The sequence below is a fragment of the Balaenoptera borealis genome, assembly GCF_965194805.1.
Source record: "Balaenoptera borealis genome assembly, chromosome: 14".
NCBI lineage: Eukaryota > Metazoa > Chordata > Mammalia > Artiodactyla > Balaenopteridae > Balaenoptera > Balaenoptera borealis.
In genome coordinates this window covers 87,402,897-87,413,012 of record NC_138875.1, presented here as the reverse complement: position 1 = coordinate 87,413,012, position 10,116 = coordinate 87,402,897, and the positions used below count along the sequence as shown (strand labels likewise).

The following is a 10,116-nucleotide window of genomic DNA, read 5'->3' as shown; positions in this document are numbered from 1 at the left end:
GGATAAAGCAACTTTCCCTTTTCTACCAACACTTGCCTCTCAAGTATTGGCCTTTCAAGCAGCGAGCATCTAAACTTGGGTTCCTTACCGGCCTCACCAGGTTACAAGTTTATCAAGTAGGGACCATGCACCATCTAAAGGGGAGGGAGACTTGAGACCCAGTCCTGGGCCCCACTGTCATGCGAGAAGATGGACTTGGGGCACCAGATCCTATGATTTCAACAGAATCTAGAAACCTCGATTTTTATGTGACACCTCCCACCCTTATTTTTATTAACTAATTTAAAAATATTTTACCCTGCCCATTAGATCCAGACTACGGGTAACCTCTCTCCATCACCTTATGGCAGAAGACGTTTTCCATTAAGAGTTGAAAAAGAGGACTTCCCTGGTGGTCCAGTGGTTAAGAATCCACCTGCCAATGCAGGGGACACGGGTTTGAGCCCTGGTCCGGGAAGATCCCAAATGCACAGAGCAACTAAGCCCCTGCACCACAACTGCTGAAGCCTGCACGCCTAGAGCCCGCGAGCCACAACTACTGAGCCCGTGGGCCACAACTACTGAAGCCTGCACGCCTAGAGCCTGTGTTCTGCAACAAGAGAAGCCACTGCAATGAGAAGCCCGCGCACCGCAACAAAGGGTAGCCCCCGCTCGCCACAGCTAGAGAAAGCCCGCATGAGGCAATGAAGACGCAACACAGCCATAAATAAATAAATGAGTAAATAAATTTATTAGAACAGGACAACCCGGTTTAAAAAAAAAAAAAAAGAGTTGAGAAAGAAAGGCTGTGCTTGCAACTTCACAAGGATGTTGAGGATATCCTAATTCACCCTAATTCACCCCATTCTAGATAGCTCTGCTTTTTGACTCAGTTGATGAATATCAGGAGTGTTATTTTTGCCCCAAATTATCTATGGATTCTGTTCCACAGGAAGACAAATGTTCCAGGTTGCCTTCCTTGTCCCCTGAAGCAGCCCTGCCTTCTAATTTCTGCCCTGTGTCCCCAGGAAGTGTGGCCTTGGGTCGGCTGCCCAGCTACTGTGTCTCCTTGGATGTCCCTCGGAAAGAGGACAGACGTCTGTCCTCTGCAGATATTTGCCATGTTTGTCTGCCTGAGAAACATAGCAGATATTTGCTTAAGCCACTCAAAATAACTGGATTCCATTCCGCTTTGGAAAACCACATGAAATGAGTTTCTGTGAACACTTCCCATGGACGATGTGTAGAATTCACCATCCTTTGTTTGGTGGTACTGTTGATGGTTCAATGTATGCCATTAGGGCTGAGACTAAAACCACCCTGTACATTCAAGACAATGATGACCGAAAATTAGGAAAAAGCAAAAACCATTTCCCCTCTGCCACCTGCCACCTTCAAATTATATACACTCTCGCTTCACCTCCTGGCCCAAGAAGAGTCTGCCTCATCTATTTTAAGAATAGTGCATTTAAGAAAGTGCATTTTCCACTAAGCTCTGACCAGGGCTATCAGGGTAATCCTCTCAATTTCAGCAATTGCACAAGTTCTTTAAGTGCCTGCCTGTGTAAGAGGGTCCTGTAAGTACAGATGATATGGCAATCAGCTTTCAATTTTGAACACACGGGGGGAAAAAGTTCTCCACGGGGTCTAGTAGAAGTTTATCAGCTTGTTTATTTTGCTAATGCATTTCTATCCCTAACCACCATAACTTGTCGGGGAGCTCACTCTTATTAAGGGAAAAGCTGGCTGGGCAGCCTTAGAAATATTGCTGCTTTTTTTTTTTCTTTTTCCGGAAACAAGCTCACTTAGAGGATCATCAATGGAGGACGATATTCCCAGACCCCAGCTTCTTGGTACCTAAGAGAACAGAAAAAAATTATATCAATTAAAAAGCCTTATGAAGTAAATTAACCTCCGGAAACTTTAGGAAAATAAACTATTCATGGAGGTCTCCTGTGAGGCCCCGATGGGGGTTGAGCCTGTCGGGAAACAGCAAACTTTCTGCAGTTGATAAGAAATGGAACAAATGAAGCCCGTGAATATTGGCACAAACCACATAAAATGTTACAAAACACTTTCAGAGAAAACACTTCCCTCTCCAATGTAAATCTGCTTCTGTGTTAAGAGTCCATGGGGGTTTTATACTCTAGAAAGAATGGTTATAATATGGACAAAAATAGTAACAGTAGCCAGTGTTACTTGAGCGGCACGTGAAAAGCACATTTCTACTATTTTCATGGACAATATCATTTAATTTTCTCATCCCTGTGCGAAGGAGATAACAATCATCTGGATTTCAGAGATTGGTAAGAGGTTACTCCGTGATGTCAAATCGCTCAAGGTCTCAGCTAATGAGTTAATGTGAGGATTTGAATCTGGGTCTCCTTAACATCCCAAGACTCTTGTAGCTCCCTGCCTCTCCAGAGTTCATGTAAATCAATGTCCCTTTCCCGTGGGATCTGTAAGGATTTACGGATGAAGCAACCACCGGTCTTCCAGATCCACGTCCCATCAGGGTGGGTCTGGGTTATGGTTCCCAAGCAGTTGCTATTATAAATATGCTTTCAACTTCCATTCATTTGTGTGTGTGTGTGTGTGTGTGTGTGAGACATTTGTTAGCAGGTGCATTTACGCATCTAGCCTACTCAAGCCTGATTGCGTGGGTCCAAAATTAATCATGCACTTTGATTGCAAACAGAGAGATGACATTGAGTAATTATAATAGATTCTTTCCTTAGATTCTTCATTTTCTGTAAACACCTCTTCATTCAAATTGGGAAGTTTACTCACCATTCGATGTAACAAGCTCCCGAAATCTGTCTGGGCAAATAAATGTTAATATTAACGACTTGCACCAGATGACAATAAAAATAACTGCTATGACTTAGATGAGAATGAAGCCCTCACTGACCAGAAAGTCCTAGGATCTTGAGGTGATTGAGAAGATATCCACTTTGCAGAAATTAAAGCTAAAACCACAAATAACCAACATGCCTAATATGTGATTTCTACACTGGAGTTTTCTCAAGTACATTCAAGTACATTTATTTTCTGGGTTTTCTACCCTGTCATGTACTCGCAGTCATTTCTATAAGTGCCCTCAGGGAAGTTAAATTAGCATGGCTAAGAAAGGCGTAATGAGCATTCTCAAGCCTGTTCTTAACCACAGAACCTCCACAACAGTACGTGCACATCCAGAAATGAAAACTATCTTTTGATACAAGCCAACTCCACTCCCCAGGACCCTACTCCAGGCAAAATGAAAGAGGAAGGGTCATAGTCTCGAAAGCTCATGCCTCCTGCCTTTCCCTTGCTTTAGATCTGCAGATAACTTCTCTTGTTGAGATGCTTGTAAGCTCCTCCCTGCTGCCTTGTAACAAGGACAGAAATGCTTGTTCCAAGGCCTTGTGGAGAAAGGAGGCTCCTTCTATCTCCAGCCTATGTCTCTCCATCCTATATGTCCTATACCTCCCAATCACACCAAGCCCCCAGACATCTCCCTACTGCCAGCTCCTAGTGCATCAAGAGTCTGAAAACATCGTATTGAATCCTTCTAAGTATCTGGGGGTGTATTGGGAATGCAACGGCCGTTCCATGAACATTTGTGGAATTACCTTAAAAAAACCCAGTTGTTTTCTTATCTAGTTTGGATGCTAGCTCCTTTATCAGATAGATGGTTTGCAAATATATTTTCCCATCCTGCAGGTTGCCTTTTCATTCTGTTGATGGTTTCCTCGGTTGTGCGGAAACCTTTTCATTTTATGGCGTCCCACTTCTCTATTTCTGCCTTTGTTGCCTGTGATTTTGGTGACAAGGTTTATTATGTGACACCACTTCCAAGCGTCAGGAACAAAGCACAGCAGGAGGTGAGGGGGTCCCCACCCAGCTGCCTGGGCTGAGTCAGGGCCTCGATTACACCCAGGCTCTTGAAATTCCTGAGAACGTCGGAATAGTTACCCCAGTCCCTGCCCCCCAGAACACAGACCCCGTCCCCCCATCAGTGACAAGGGGGCCACGTGGTCAGATTTGTGGGTACTCTTGCTTCCAAATGAGCACTTCCTGTGTGTCGTTGGATGCTAGGTCCTGCTGAAATTCACCTGCTCCAGAAAAACCACTAGGAAAGAACATCTAAATCTACAAAATAAATAATTTTAACGTTTTCTGAAGTGTAGTGCAAGTGCATAGAGCATTCATTTTAATTTTGAAGAGCTTCTGTTTATAGGATAATATTGCATCACGTGGAAAATTTGAGAAACTCAAAGCTTTGGTGAAATACCCTCTGTTTACGGTTCTTAGTTTTCTGAGACTCGGTTTCCCACACTGAGGTCATTCATGTGTCATACTCTGCTCTGGACAAGGACCACATGTTCTATTATTTACCTTGTTCTTATATTTTTTTTACTATAAATTGACTTTTTTAAACTTTAATACTTATTTTCCCTTTGTAATAGGCCAAAACATCTATACAATTATGCATCTGATGTCCCAATTATGCTTCTTTTTATATAGAACAAGAATGAACGTCACCATAATGATGAAATCAAGTGTTTATCCATATATCTTAATATCTCTCACACCTAGTGGTATAAATGTCACACTGGGCTAAATATTCTTTTAAGTTTATGCATGTCTGTAGAAGTCAGGGTTTTATCAGAGAAGAAGAGATAAAGCAAATGATACAAACAAAATATAAGATGGATTGTAGGGATGAGATCACATGAGTCCTGGGAACTGCCTAAGAATCCTATGTAAGGATTCAGCCCCTGCTGCTTGAGTTTGGCCAGAAGTTGGGAGAAGACACACGTGCAGCTGGGGAGACTCAGGACAGACTAGCACTTCTCCTGGCTTCCTCTGTTGATTCATCTTAATTCCTTCTTTTCACAGTCTCCAGAGTGATGCTTCAAAGTTGAATTCTGACCTTGACCATCTATTTTTTAAAAAATCTTTGAAGGCTCCTCATCGCTCTCGGCTAGAGTCCAAATGCCTTCATTGTTTATAGGTCCCTGAAAGATCCAGCCCCTCTTTCCCGTCCTGTCTGGTGATACACAACTGTTTCCTTTGGGGTCCAGCCTCAAGCCACATTGAAATCTCCGCAGGTCCTGAGCTAAGCAACTCCCATCTTTGAAGAATGAACATGTCCTTTTCCTTCTGCCTGGTCCACCCTTCACGATTCAAATACATCCCCGTCTGTTTCTCCTCCAACCTTAATTTTCTATTATTCAACCTAGAGGCATCTTCCTTAGAGGAATTGTCCCTTGACCCTTCCTAAATTTTTTTTAAAGAGATGTCAAAGTTAAAAATGCTTCTGGCCTGAATAATTTCATTTGTTTGATCCCAAGGAGATGGAGACAGAATGTGGTCCAACGGGGTTACCCTCCACTCATTTGCTGTCACATGCAGGACCCAGACGGCTACCTTCTCCATGGAAGGAGAAACTTCCGGTTGTCAGTCCTGAGTCTCTGAGCTGGCTTTTCTTACAGCTGTGGGTGGGAGACAGGGGGGACACTGCAGCCCACTACCTAAGTGCCGTGGGAGACCCTCTGCCCTCTTGGAAATCAAAGGAACTTCGTACCCTTAATAACTTCCTCCAGGGAAGAAGCTGTACATCACTGATATTTGTCAACATCCCCCATCTAAGCCCAAATCCATTATTTCCTGCATCCATAAAATCCAGTTCCAACTTTCTTTTGCATCATTTGAGACACAAAGGGCTATGTCCCTCTCTGATTTATTCAGGGCCACTTTTCTGCCAAAAGTGCTGGAACACATCAAAGGAGATTTAAGAAACGAATCGCATCTTATCCATGTGCCCTGTGTGTTGCAATACAGATATTTTATAGGAATGAGTGTGATGAGTTTGACACCATCTATGACCCTCATCTCTTCCCTTGGAGGGGTAAAAAAACATAAATAAACGGCAGATGGGAGTCCAATTTGGGAACTGAGATTTTCCTGAGAAGCCTCCAAATTACATTCCTAGGGATTCCTGAGATACCATGTTCAGGGTCCGGATAAAGTACTCATCGTGTAATAGAACCGTCTCTTCACTAGTCTTTGTCCCCAGGAGCTTATGAATCAGGAAACCTAACCAGGGGGTAGTATTAGACACCCAATAAATGCTTAGAGAATGAATGATTGCATGAGATTGTTTAAATTCTTTGTTCTGAGCAAAGACATAATTTTGTTTTAAAGATGGATGGTAGCTCTAGTTTTAGCTTTTTAAGGAACCTCCATACTGTTCTCCATAGTGGCTGTATCAATTTACATTCCCACCAACAGTGCAAGAGGGTTCCCTTTTCTCCACACCCTCTCCAGCATTTATTGTTTGTAGATTTTTTGATGATGGCCATTCTGACCAGTGTGAGGTGATACTGTAATTTTGATTTGCATTTCTCTGATAATTAGTGATGTTGAGCATCTTTTCATGTGCTTTTTAGCCATAAAATAATCTAAAAAAGAGTAGATATATGTATATGTATAACTGATTCACTTTGCTGTACACCTGAAACAAACACAACATTGTAAATCAACTATACTCCAATAAAAATCTTTAAAAAAAGAATGGATGATCTGTGAGTCTCTTTCCTACCCTTAGTTCAAGACCACAGTTAGGCAACTCTTGGGTGTATTGTTTTTCCAAGTAATACCCCAAACATTTTATTCTTCCATATATATATATTTTAATAGCAGAAAGATTTCAGTAGTGGCTTCTGTTTATGTGAGAGATGTGTGGGCAGGAGCTCAAAGCACAGGCATCAAAAACGACTAAAAAAAACAACAGACAAGTTTTCAAAGCCTATGAAGTCCCATGGAATAAGGAACATTCCACCCATCCTGCTGGGTTGCCTGATAAACGTTGGAGTCTGATTTAAAAGACAAAGAATCTAAATAAGAGGTTCCTTTGAAAGGGATGTACAAACTCAGGAACCAATTTAAAACGCTTGAAAAATGTTCTTCTGAGCTGTACATAAGGGGGCAGGAAGGCACCAGGCCACCCCCGTTGCACCATTGAGTTGGAGGTATAGGAAGTAATTTCCATTCTTTTTGTCTTATAACAAGGTTCTTGATGAGTATGTGGATAAAATTGCAATATTTGGCCATCCCTTTCCTTCAAGAAGCCTGGATCCCTTAGCTGGATCTTAACTTCTTAGGAGCTAATGGGAAATCTGAGGGTGAGTTTGACCTACGATGGACTAACTTTTGACACCTAATAAAATGCGAGTTCATAGAGTCTGTGGATGTGAGAAGTGGATCATTGTCATCATCAAACACCCTTCCGTTTACTCGATCGCATTCCCTAAATACAACTGCAAATGAATGGGATGAAACCAGCACATCCATCACCTGGAAACTGGGAGCAGGTGCGGAAAGGCAGCATCTCCTTGTTACACGTGGACCAGAAGGAAATCCTCAGTCAGTTTCCGCGTAAAAGAGCTTCCATTTGGCTTTGCAGAAACAAGTCATAGCAAGCCTGTGATGGGGGTCTGGAAATGTTCAAAATTGTCCTGCAGAAGCAGTCGTTTGGGGAAAATTCTAATTCTCTGAAGTCATTTATGCCACTCAAAGCCTCCAACGTGCTTGTGGCTTCTTTGAAACACATAGATAATTCGCGTGATTTTAATTATAAAGGTACTTTTCAAATTTATTGCATTTTTAACTGATTTTTATTGCTTTTAATTGCAGAAGTCATACCCAGTTGATTCATAGATATATAAGGAGAAAGTGGCCCAAGGATCATTGGGCCCAGAGCTCATACTCTAGTTGGAAGTACTGTTAAGAATTTCTTACACGTTCTTCCAAATCTCACTCTTTCACTCACTCTGCAGCCCACCTGGCCATTTCTAATAAAGCTCCCTTTCCCTAAATATTTACATCAATGTAATTTGATTTCTCATATACAGCTCCATAGCTCACCCAAGTGGTACTTTTAAAGGGTGGATTAGGAAAAAAAAAAAAGACAGACAAATAGAAAAACGCCTTTCTCAAGAAAGTTTGCCATGGTCTGCCAGACTATCGTCCTGAGTATTCTGAAAATCTAAGATCACTGTGAATATGAACTCTGACCCCCCCAGAGTTGCTTGCAACCTGCACAACTGTACGTGGCGACCCTCGGCCAGAACATGTGATACTCCCCTCCCTGCACCCACAAACACTCCTCCCCCACTCACACACCCCGTCTGCAAATACCTGAGGGCCTCACTTCCCCATGGTCACTTCTGTGCAATTCTTCTGTCCAGTGTTTCTTTCTCTTTTCCCTGTGTCAATCCAGACACCAGACTGAGCCTGTTTTTCTGGTTCAATAATGTCCCATCCCAACAAGGATTTCAGAGGTTTAGTTCAGTGGTTCCCAAACGGGGTAGATTCTGCACCCTTGTCCAGGGGATATTTGGCACTCTCTGAAGACATTTTTGGTTGTCGTGTCCTGGAAGGGGATGACGGCAGGTAGATAGAGGCCAGGGATGCTGTTAAACAGCCTACAATGCACAGGGCAGCCTTCCCACAACAAAGAGTTGTCCGACCCCAGATGTCAATAGTGCCAAAGTGGACACACTCTTATTTAGTCCCTTTCCCACAGCATCCAGGGCTGTGGGGAAAAGGCGCATCACTCTGCCTCCTGCCAACCCCCTGGTTCCCACCCCGCCTCTCTCCACCCTCACATCCCTCTGCCCTCAGAGCTCTCCACTCCCCTTGACCTCAGGACACATGGGCTCTTTGCCAGAGCTCCCTCCCCACTGGGCATCACCTTGCCCTCCCTGAATCTTTATAGCCGGTCGCTTAGTAACTGGTCCCACAGAGACGTCCCCAGCCCAAGGGGACTTGCCAAGACATTTCCCTGGAAAAGGTTTCATGTAAACCAGTAAGGGAGCAGAAAACTTCCAGCTTTGCAAATACATATGGAAGTTATATTTTATTCAAATTTGAAACATAGTTTACCCAGCGTGTGATAGGAAATGCTAATTCAATAGGACTGTATTTGAATAATTGGAAATAATGGGTATCACCCAAATTAGTAATAAGTCTTCAAGAACCAAGTTATTTCACAGCTGATTGGCTGAATAGATTGTAAACTTAGCTAATGATACTGCTCCTTTATGGTACCAATTTCGCCAGGAAAATAAAAACACCAGCAATTTTCAACTAACTCTCTCTGACGTCAGGGCTTGGGAACTGAACCAGAGAGGGGAGACATTATGTATGAGTCTTTTTAACAAATATGATCTCAGTTTATCTTTATGCTACTCGGTGGTGTGGGTGTTATGATGATCTTTATTTTACAGACCATTTAACCCAAACTCAGAGTAGTAAAATCACAGTTTCTAAATCAGTTCATATGATCTCATCTATATAAAATTAAATAGTTAAAAATATATAAACATGTAAAAAGAAAATATTTCACCTGAGAGGATCATTCCTGAAAAAAAACCCAAAAACCTACAATTCAGGACGTGAGTAAATCCAAAGTCATCCAGGAATGACTGGCATTTTTTCTTTTTACTGGCTAAATGGGCACCTCGCTGACACATTTAGCCTCGGGAGAGAGACAAGGAACCCCTTAGGCAAGATGCGGAGATGAACTGAGAACCTCACCCCAGCCTGGCGTGTCCCTGGGAAGCCTACAGAATCCTACGGATTGCACGTCAGACTTAAGCCCTGTCCCACCCACGCAGACCCCCACTGACATGCTGTAACAGTGAACCCTCATCCCAAGTCACACCCCCTATAGGCAGCACCACTCTCGTGCCCTCCTTCATTATATCTGCCCTTAAACCTCACAAAGCCCCATTCTCTTTCAACCCTTCCCTGTTTTTCCTGTGCGTTACATCCCTTCTTGATGAACTTTCTGTCCTGTGTGGATCTCACAAGCAATCCTCTTAATTATCCTTGTACAAAGACCGTCCACGACCTGGTCCTCTCGTCTTTCCACTATGCTTACCCAGCCAAATAAAAACTCCTGAGGACTTCAAACATCTACCTAGGCCATACCCATGCCCAGGCCATCAGGGGCTAGAGAAGAATCTCTCAAGATATTCTTGATTTCTCTACTAGTTCCTGGTCTCCAGCCCTGAGCTGACCCCCAAGGCCACTCAATTCTCCTAGGACATGAATCCAGGCATCTTCCTCACCAAGTCCCTTTCC

General features: G+C 43.1%; 1 long non-coding RNA gene across 1 annotated transcript in view; it reads right to left on the bottom strand.

The window, feature by feature from the left end:
• Nucleotides 1–707: 707 nt before the first annotated feature.
• LOC309610399 overlaps nt 708–10,116 on the bottom strand; it is a 216,037-nt gene continuing 206,628 nt past the window's right edge. Inside the window, exon 5 of the long non-coding RNA XR_014233887.1 lies at nt 708–1,836. This is a non-coding gene — a long non-coding RNA (uncharacterized lncRNA). The remainder of the gene's footprint in view (nt 1,837–10,116) is intronic.